Source organism: Crocuta crocuta, unplaced genomic scaffold (assembly GCF_008692635.1).
Source record: "Crocuta crocuta isolate KB4526 unplaced genomic scaffold, BGI_CrCroc_1.0 scaffold217, whole genome shotgun sequence".
NCBI lineage: Eukaryota > Metazoa > Chordata > Mammalia > Carnivora > Hyaenidae > Crocuta > Crocuta crocuta.
In genome coordinates, this window is record NW_027532208.1 from 1,489,530 (window position 1) to 1,498,984 (window position 9,455).

Consider the following 9,455-nt stretch of genomic DNA (forward strand, 5'->3'; position numbering starts at 1 on the left):
CCTTACAGCCCTATGACCATGGGCTTAGCCTGCGTTTCAACAGTCCCCTATCTCCTGTAGCCCACAGTGACACTTGTGTGAGACACGTGGGTAGGCCACAGAAGGATGGCCGGATTCAAGCATGAGCGGCCAGCAGGCATTTGCAAGAGACCACACCAGGCACGCGGTAGATGGTGAGTGATTGCATAATCCTGTTCTCACTAGACAGAAAGGCCTGGAACCGGAAAATAAAAATAGTCCCTTGAACCTCAACTGCAGGGGATTTGTGCAAAGGCACCCAGGACACATAAGACCAGAGGTGACGGTCTGAGGCCACCTGGACTGGCCGATCCTCCAGTGAGCAACGAATGTGTGCCTGGTGTGCTCCTGGCCGGCTGGGGATCTGGGGGCTCTGAAGGCATTGCCGCTCCCAGGCAGGCAAGTGTGAGGGGGGTGTCAAGGTGCCTAAAAGTCTTCCAAGGGTGTCTGGACTTGGGCTCTCCGGAGGCTCCTGAAGCAATCTGGGAGGTATTTTTGGAGGAGAGTCTTGAGCTGGGCCCAAAGTGTGGGGAGGGTGTGACAGACTCAGTGGGAAGAGTGGGGTCTGGAGCCAGATTTGCTGCTGACTAGCTGGTAGCTTTGGAAAAGTGATGTAAGCCTTGTTGAGCCTGTTTCCTCATCTGCAAAATGGGGTGGATAATACCCGTCTGAGTGTCGTCCTTCCTTTTGAATTATTATAGATCTTCTCAGGGTCATAGCCTGCAGCAAACTGGCGATGTGGGTGAAGGGCCAATGATGTTCTGGTGAATGACAAAACCCGGTTGCTCCCTCCCTGTCTTGGGACCTTCACTGCTCATTCTTTGCCCCTGGCCCAACCCATTCATGTTTCCCTGCAGGGGGTCCTTTCTCTCTCCTCTGTCCCATCCTGGCCACCCAGGTGCCCCCTCCGCGCCCAGCAGTATGCTGGTTCCACTTTTTGTCCAGGGACCACCACCTCTCTCTCTGTGCCTCTGCCCAGCCCACCCCAGTCCTCTTCCTCTCCATTTCCTTCCCCTCCTTTGGCACATATTTCTCTCTCCATCTCTCTCTCTCTCTCTCTGCAGAGCCTGGGAAATTGAGGAGTCCCTTGTGGCAGACAGGCTGGGCTGACCTTGAAGTGGATCTTTAATAAAAAATGAGCAGAGCCGGCAGCCTCCCCCTGCTTGCCTCCCCTGTTCTCCCCTCCTCCCTTCCACTTCCTGCTCTCTTCTCTTCTGCCTGTGAATCCCCCATTAGGAGCCCTTGCTCTGGGTTAAGCACTGCCTTTGTTAGGGAACTTTTGGAGGGCACGGATCCATCCCTGCAATGTGGGAGCATGAAGGGAGCATTTGGTGGCACTGGGGAAGTGGTATGGGGGGGAGTGGGTTATACTCTGAGGCCGTGGGCCCTGCCTGCTTCTGCCTTAGAGCTTTGCATGGGAATCTTCCCCACCAAGGCCTTGCAACTGTCCCACTGGTCCCGCCCCCACCCTGTCGCAAGGCTACCATGGACTGGAGTTGGAGGACCAGCAGCAGCAGCAGCAGCAGCAGCAAGTGGGCCCAGGAGGGAGAGTGGCTCACCTTCTAAACTTGGCCTGATCCCAGCATTGTGTTCCCCCCTCACGACATCGAATCCTCACAATGAGCCTGTGAGCTGGAGATCATTGCCCCGGTTCCCAGACAAGGACATCTAGGACCAGAGGGTTTCAGAGCTGCCCACAGCCATCTCAGTCTGTAGTTGACCAGGGCAATGACTTGAATCCAAAACCCAGCTCTCCCCCGGAACCACTGGCCTCAGAGCTATGCACGGTCTTACCACTGCCTGACTGGGGCAACCAGCTTCTCTCCTGCACTGAGGCTGGAACGCACTTAGGCCCTCGAACGTAGTTCCTATGGGAGGGATAGACCTCCCAGAACTAGGGTGCCAATTCTCTGGCTCCTCAGTATGTCCCCTTCCCCCCTGGACATTTTGGGACCTGCCTGAGCTAGGCACATTGTGGGTGTCTGACTATGATTGGCTCAGCCACTGTGCCCTTAGGGCTTGAATAGGTCTTATGGGGTATAGGAGGTATAGACATGTGTACAGATGTGTGTGCACAGACGAGTGCACATAGCATGTGGAAAGCATGTGGGGAAAAATGAGTGTGACTTTGCGAATGAATGAATGAATGAGTCACTCAAATGAGGCATTGTGTGCCAGGCAAGGTAGAGGCAGGAGCAGAGACTGTGCTCTCTCTGGGCTCTCCCTCCCCATGAGGCCCGCTGTGACAGAGATGCCCACCAAATGTTTGTGTTCCCCTTCCAGAGTGGAAAGTTGTCAATGGGGATGTGAATGCCCATCCAGGGACTACATCTCCCAGCATTCTTTGCATGTAGATAGACCATGTGACTAAGGCTCACCAATGGGATGTGGGCAGAAGGGACATTTTCCTGGAAGAGGAGTCTAACAAGCAGGTGTGCCTTTTTTCCCTTCTCTTCCCCCATCTGCTGGAAGAATGTACAAGACTCCAAGGCCCTGGAGAGGAGAGAGGGAGCCACTGGATGGAAGGAGCTTGGGTCCCTGTACTATCACATGGAAGAGAGCTTGCCTGCCTATCAGGAACATCAGCATAGGACCATTAGAGAGTGAGAAATGATAAGTAGTGATAAGCTACTGACACTTTAGAGTTTATTGTCACAGCAGCTAGCATTGCCTTACCTAACACACTCAACAGAAGCTAATTATTGAATGGCAAGCTATGGAACTTGGTAGAGGCTCAGATGACAGGTATCTGTGATGAAGGCCAGTCAGGCCCTTCACCCTTTTGCGCACGGCATGGCCTCACAGCTTCCTCCTCACCTCCCACATTCAGGGAGGAGTTAATGTTGCTTCTGGGTTGGGGGAAGGACTCAGATGTCGGGGTTAAAAATGTCTAATTAGCCCAAATTAATCTACAGTGTCAGAAGTCTCTCTTACTGGTCTTCCTTGAACAGGGGTGGGGGGAAGGGGAAGACTAGAAGGGGTGCAAGGAAGGCTGGGAATGTTCTGTTCCTTGATCTAGATGCTGGGTACTTGGGTGTGTTCAGTTTGTGAAAATTCAGTGAGCAGTATGCATACAATTTCTACACTGTCTGTATGTGTATTATATTTCAAGAAAAACACATTTTAAATGCCCAGCAGACAGAAGGTAGGGTGTGGAGAGAGAGAGGGAAGAAGATGGGGGTGGAAACAAGGGGAGGGTGTTGGCAGAGGGATGAGGGAGGGGTGCACCCATCACTGTGGCCTAGGACAGATGCCTCCTCTCTCTCCTTGCCAGGCCATCACACACCACCCATTGTCCTTCCATCCCACACGGGCACCTACCACGTCCAGGTCCAGAAAGCATCCAGGCCACCTCTCTGGGTGGGTGCTGTGGCCTGGGAACCAGCACCCCCCAAGGAGTGTGCAGCAAGTGTTCCTTGGAGGCCTGGAACACCACACCTGGGTCCGTGTGTTCCGACTGTCACAGGGCACGCAGGGTGAGGGTGAGGTTGAGGGTTGGGGTCCAGAGGAGGGCAGGGGGCAGGGCGGCTGTAGAGATGACTGAGGCTGTCTTGGAGGATGTGACCCAGTTTCACATCCAGCATCTGTCTGCTAGCAGGAAAGAGTCCAGTCACCTGAACCCACTGTACACGTCTACACAGCACACACATGTACACAGCTCCCATTTTTTTCTTTAAAAAATTTTTTTTTCAATGTTTATTTATCTTTGAGAGACAGAGAGAGACAGAGCTTGAGTAGGGAAGGAGCAGAGAGAGAGGGAGACACAGAATCTGAAGCAGGCTCCAGGCTCTGAGCTGTCAGCATAGAGCCCGATGTGGGGTCTGAACCCAGAAACCATGAGATCATGACCTGAGCTGGATGCCCAACCAACTGAGCCTCCCGGGCTCCCCACAACTCCCGTGTATCTCAATACGTGCCACACGCACTGTCCCATGTATGTGCCACATCCATGCCCCCACACTCCTTCATACCCTACACCTGCGCCCCATAGATACCCCCCCCGGGTCCTATACCCATGCCTCATGTACCCACCTTACACACATGCCCATACACATACCACATACATTCCTCATACAAGCACCCTCCCACGCCATATCCACTTGTCCAACACACCACGCTCATGAAATACCAGCTCCTCTACACTGGTACAACCCGGATACACACCACATCACACAACTCCTGACATACACAGCACGTATGCACTGCGGCCTCAACACGGGGCCCACACAGTGCACCTGTGCACAAACACACACACTAGCACATCAGGCCCCGCCCTGGGACACAGATGGCTAGAGGTAGTCTGCCTTGGGAGGAGCACACCCACAGTGACCCGGAGCCCCAGGCACCCAGAGGCAGCAGTGGATGGACTGAGGCTCCTTTTGTGGGGTCTTAACCCGGCTCCGTCTCTTCCATGAGGCCTTTCCTGACTGTCCAGCTGTAGAAATCCTGCCTTACAGGGAAGGACAGATGACTCACATCTTTGTCGGGATCAGCCAGCACTGCCCCCACCGCTGGCCTTGCCGCAGCCTGGGCAGCAGCAGAGTGAGCTGGGGGCAGGGCCAGATGGGAGCCCCCGGGGAGCTCCAGGGTTCCTGGACTGTGACAACCTCAGCATGCCCACTAGGGCAGCGGTTCTGGAGAGAGGCTGTCAGTGTGGGACACGGAGGGAGCTGGGCTACCCGGAAAAGAGCCACACACGTGTGCATGTGTGCACACACACAACGATTGGTATAAATATGGTGGATTTAATCGCACACTACCCAGCAATCTCCTGATGCACTGACAGCGGCTGGGCCTCCATCTCCCCCTGGCCCTGCTTTAATTACTTCTCCAGGGACCCCGGCAGGCTGCACTTGCCTCCTGAGCCAGAGGCCAGCTCAGACAAAGGTTGTGCTGGCCCAGCCCTGTGGGGGCAGGGGGCACACCGGGGTGGGGAGGGGCAGATAGGCCCTGCACATTTGTTCTGCCTGTGGCTGCCCTGTGGACCCCCAGTTCTTTATCTCTGGCTCCCACGGGGCCCAGCCAGAGCCCTCCTCCCAGCAGCCCCCATTCTCAGGCCAGGAGCCTCCGTGTGAGCCCCAGGAGTGCCCTGGCCTCAAGTGCGGAAAATCACAAGGATGGCCACCATTTCTTGAGTGCCTACAGTTGTGGACTTCGTATACTTAATCCTCTCGGCGATACAAGTGAGAAAGCTGGGGCCCAGGGAAGTTAAGTCATTTTCTCAAGGCTCCACAGCCTTGGCGGGTTGGGGTTGGGGAAGAGGCCTGGGGTCTGGAGTGAGGTGACCCACTCCTGAGGTTGGCCCTCAGCAACCTCATCTTCCAGGCTGTCCTTATGGAGGACTCCAGCCCTGCTGGAGTCTCCCTTCTGGAAGGTTCTATGGCACCAGGAAGTATAGAGCCATTTATAATGTAGCATGTTGCCAGTGGAACTTGGGCAATTGGAATTCTGTCTCCACACTCTCGCTCCTCCTAGTGCCTTCTGTGCTGCTGCTGAGCACTTTCTTGAAATCGCCTGGTGTTCGTGCTCAGGCATGTTTGAGCAGTGCCACCCAGAACGTGGCAGGCTTGACGTGCTGGCTACCAATACTTAGACACACATCACGGTAGATGTGTCTAAGCCATGGCAGGGCCCCGAGGAGAGCCCTGGGATGGTGCCCAGCACCGGCCGGGACTCCACGGCGGGTGGTCAGTGCACTGTGTCCTGTGGCCCCTCCCACAGCTCCTGGGACAGTCCCTCTCCTCCAGCAGCCCAGCTGATGACCCTGCTTCTCCCCGTAGAAAGCACCCTGGGCTGGGGTCTCAGGTCCCGGCCACCGGTCACCACTGGCAAGGTCACTTGACTTGAGCCTCACTTTGCTGATTGTCCTCACACCATACCCACATCTAGTGGGCGCGTGGCACAGAGGAACTGTCCCACAAAGGTGCTGAAGTTGCTCTGGGCTCGGACAGGGAAGGGGACCGCTGGGCAGGCCCTCCGTGCTTCCCTGCTGGTAACAGAGGCTTCCGCTCTGGCACGGTGAGATGGCAGATGTAGAAAGTTCCGGAGAATAAGATGCTCTGTGATGCGAAGAGGCCCTAGTGGTTTGCTCCAAACGGGCTCAAGGTCCCGGTCTCTTTTGGGAGCCCAGCCTAGCGCAGGTGTGTCTCACACTTGCTTTCGAAGCTTACAATGTCGGCTCCCCAACACACACAGACACGCACCCCCCCCACACTACACTCATGCACACAACACACATACACTCACACACACACACATGCACACCACACATACATACACACAGTACATATTGCACGCACACACACACACACACACACACACACACACACCCCCTTACCACCATCATCCCACACCGGGCAATTGTCAGGGAGAAAGAGACAAAGGAGGGAGGGGTTCATGCACACACACTCACACCACACACACATGCACACCGCACACACACACACACACACACGCACACACACGTGCACACACCACACACACATGCACACCGCACACACACACATGCACACTGCACACACACATGCACACCACACACACCACACACAATCACCCCAGCCCATGAAAGGAGCATTGCCAGTCACCCCCACCCCAGGAACCCAACCAGAGGACCTCCTGGCAGGAGGTTAACCTAATTACTGGCCTGGTCTGCCTGTCGCCTGGCTGGGAGAATATTAACACCAGCAGGAGCCTGGGAGGGAGAGAGCAGCAGAGAGGAGTTATTTTAGGCAAGAGGTGGGGTTTGCAATGGAGCCTGCCCCTGGCCTAGGGAGGAGGGGGCTCAGAGGGAAGGAGGGCTCAGATTGGGAGGTGGAGGCAGCCTGGCTCTGGCCTCCTGAAGAAGGACCAGGCCAACCTGGGGCTCCCAGGGACGAGGGAGGCACTGAGCAAAGGCAGGAGGGACTTGCCAACAGTAGCTAGCAGAGCGGTCCCCCTGGGTGGAGGAGGGGCTGGGAAGAAGGCTTTGTGTGATCTGACAGCCCCTCCCTCACACCCACAAACCAGCAGACAGGGTGGGAGCAGGGCGGGGCCTCTCTGTCAGGCCTTTGAGAGCAGCTGGGCAGTGGCAGGCAGGGACTGTGATGCGATGTGACTTCTTGCCCTGAGCAGGGATCCATCCCCTATGGAGTTCCACCTAGATTCTGCCTCCTGGGGGGGGAGGTGTCACAGCGGAACCCCACCCCCAAAAGAGCACCGGTGAGCAAGGAGCCCAAGAAATCCGGAGGGTCAACCAACCCACATGCAGGGAGGATCTGCCAGCTCCAAGATGTCTGAGACACAGCCCTGCACATGCTGCAGTCACTTTGCCGAAGAGGTCCAAACCCCAGCTCCTTTTTCTGCTATGTGACCTTGGACAAGTTACTCAACCTCTCTGAGCACCAGTTCTCTTGTTTGTGGAACGGAGGTGCTAATCGTACCCATCTGAGAGGGTTGTGATTTGGGTTAAGAGGAATATGTCTGCAAAGCCCTAGGAGGCACACCCACTTCCTGTGGCTGCTGCAGCAATTACTACCAACTCAGTGGCTTATCTGGTGATTATCTAACAATTNGAGGAGAATGAGCAGGGGAAGGGCAGAGGGAGAGAGAGAACCCCAAGCAGGCTCCACACACCTGAGCTAGGGCTCTAACTCACGAACCGTGAGCTCATGACCTGAGCCAAAATCAAGAGTTGGACACTCAACCAACTGAGCCACCCCAGGTGGCACCATTTTTCCCCAGTCATTTTGGATTAGAGAACCACCCTACTCCAGCNGAGAATGAGCAGGGGAGGGGCAGAGGGAGAGAGAGAACCCCAAGCAGGCTCCACACACCTGAGCTGGGGCTCTAACTCATGAACCGTGAGCTCATGACCTGAGCCAAAATCAAGACTTGGACACTCAACCAACTGAGCCACCCCAGGTGGCCCCATTTTTCCCCAGTCATTTTGGATTAGAGAACCACCCTACTCCAGCATGACCCCATCTTAACTAATTACAGCTGCAATGATCCTGTTTCCAAAAGTCACATTCTGAGGTACTGGGGGTTAAAACTTCAACATCCAAATTTTTTAGGGATACAATGCAAACCTTACATAAGACAAAGAATACAGAATGAAAAGCTAAGGGCACCCTATGTACACCGTACACTCCAGAAGCAACTCCCTCATTCTGCAAGTGAACACTGGCACAGATTGCTGCAGGACCTGTTCCTATGCACTTAACATTCAAACACAAATGGGTTTGGGGGGAGTTTTGTGGGGCTTTAAAATTTTTTTGTGGTTTGTCTGCCTGACATGGAATCATATAATACACTTTCGTTTCCATGTACTAGGTTGTAGAGAGCCTTTTGCGTTAGATCGGTGCTTCATTTATTAGCTCTGGTCCTGGGGAAGGAGGTCGGGGAGTTGAACTGCTGGAAAGCACTCCCAAGCCCAGAGCCTGGACCTCCATGCCCACCCCACCCCCCGGCTGAAGCAAGGTTGTGGGGGGACCCTGTGCTGGGTTGGAGAGCTTATTCTCCAGCCTCATTCTCTGGTTCCTCTTCAGAAGGGGCCCCCTCCAGTGTGGTATTAAAATATTTAACTATCGGGGCAGGGCAGCTGGGTGGCTTGGTTGAGCATCCAACTCTTGATTTTGTCTCAGGTCATGATCTCACGGTTTGTGAGATTGAGGCCCAAACGGGGATCTGTGCTGGCAGCTCAGAGCCTGCTTGGGATACTCTCTCTCCCTCTCTTTCTGCCCCTTCCCCTCCAATAAATAAATAAAAATTAAAAACTATTTAACAACCAAAAGCACTTTGGCAATGGCTAATCTGTTTGGGAGATGCCATGTTACCCCTTCACCATGGGTAGGTCCAAGGAGTCCCAGGGGGTCCCAGGGGAGGGGCTAGCAAACTGGGGCGGGAGCTACTCATCGGTGGGTTCAGGGATAGATTTCACAACCCGATTAGCTGTACTGGTGCAAACCAACCAAAGATCATCAACCCACCTGGCCCTTCTTGGGGCATCTGGTTCTGGGTGACCCTGTTGGATTTTATGAGGGACTGTAAATAATGTTTTTAATTTTTATTTTTGAGAGAGAAAGCACAGGGCAGGAGGGGCAGAGAGGGGTGGGGAGGAGGACAGAGAATCTGAAGCAGGCTCTGTCTGCACTGACAGCAGCGAGCCCAATGTGGGGGCTCAAATTCACCAGCTGCGAGATCATGACCTGAGCCAAGATCAACTGACTGAGCCACCCAGGCGCCCTTATGAAGGACTTTTGTTAAGCATCCAGAAGAAAAGGAAGGGGATGCAAGAACACATTTCTAGCTCCAGCTGCTTTTAGGAGTTCTCCCCCCTTCCCTTGCCCATGCAGTGAGCTCGCAGGCCAGGATGGCAGGATGAGGGGGTGTGGCTGGCCTCTAAAAGTAGGTTAACTGGGGTGGAAACTGGGGGGCTCAGTCGGTTGAGCATCCAACTT